At 47.3% G+C, this 1,295-nt stretch overlaps 1 pseudogene; it reads right to left on the bottom strand.

The window, feature by feature from the left end:
- Positions 1-860: 860 nt before the first annotated feature.
- On the bottom strand, positions 861-1,040 carry LOC142580628 (U2 spliceosomal RNA; annotated as a pseudogene).
- Positions 1,041-1,295: the final 255 nt, after the last annotated feature.

Raw genomic sequence — 1,295 nt, 5'->3', positions numbered from 1 at the left:
TGTGCGCTGGCCCAACCACAAATTTAAACTGGCCTCTGTTCAAATTTGAAGTTGGCCTACTCCAAAATTTCAATTGGCCCACCCCCAGGTTTTAATTTGGCCACCCGAAATTTATGCTGGCCCGGATACAAATTTCAAGTGGGCGCACCCCCAAATTTTCAAGTTGGTGCACCCTCAAACTTGAAGTTGTCTCAGAGCCCAATTTCAGTTGGCCTACTCTTAAAGTTGGCCCAACCCCAAATTTCAACTTGGCCGACCCGCGAATTTAAGTTGGCCGACTGCCTAAGTTGGCACATGTCGAAACTTCAAGATGACCCAACGCCAATATTCAAATTGGCCCTCCCACAAATTTTAAGTTGGTCCAACCGCGAATTTCACGTTAGCGCACTTGCAAATTTTAAGTTGGGCCATTCCCAAATTTCAAGTTGGCCTACCGCCATCTTTTAGTCTGCCCACCTCTAAAGGACAAGTTCGCCCACCCACAAATTTCATTTGGCCTATTGGTACTAGCTAATATAAGCTCTCCCATGGGTTTTCTATGGAGCCCTATGCATGCCTGTGGGTATTCTCTCTGATCAATTTGTTTGTTTAAATTGTTCCTTATCGCTTATAAAGCTACCAATCATCTGCATTTATAGTGTAACGATTAAAGTTCTTCGCAAATTACGCATTTTCGAGCCGATATAGGGCATTACACTTTTCGCGTGATGGACCAATGGTACTCGCCAAAGAATGCTTACGCAATAAAATTGGCGCTTAGCTGACGACTTGTAGAAGCTTTTACAGCGAAGCTATATGCGGTTATGTTCTGGATAAAATTGCGCGCGTCTATCGAGCCGTGTAGATTGAGAATTTTTCCCCATACGTAGGCCGACTCCGAAAATAGTGCTATACCAGGCCGACCCGCGGCGGAGGTGAAGCTCGCTTTAAGCAAACTGCCCATTTGCAAAAATAACTTTAATATCTTACGTCGAAATACAATCTGCATCAAATGTTAATCTGAGAAGAACGGATACTAATCTTTGACCCGCGTCTGCCATGTCTACGTTCGCACCACCCTCTCTTTGCCGGCTCCCGTGGCGGCGGCCCCGTAAGCGTGCTGCCTGCCAGGACCGGAGGCAGAAAGAAATGGGAACCGTCCATGTGGCCGTAATCCCCCAAACTTGGAACGTTTTCCCGGAGCAACGGTCAGCTTTGGGAGGGGGCTTGCGTGGAACCAATTTTGTGTGGATGGTGTTGTGTGTGGCCGCCTGTGTTTTTGGAGTGGCCTCACAACCAATTCTGCACCGCGGAAC

This window comes from Dermacentor variabilis, chromosome 4 (genome assembly GCF_050947875.1).
Source record: "Dermacentor variabilis isolate Ectoservices chromosome 4, ASM5094787v1, whole genome shotgun sequence".
Lineage (NCBI taxonomy): Eukaryota > Metazoa > Arthropoda > Arachnida > Ixodida > Ixodidae > Dermacentor > Dermacentor variabilis.
This window is presented reverse-complemented; position numbering and strand designations above follow the sequence as displayed.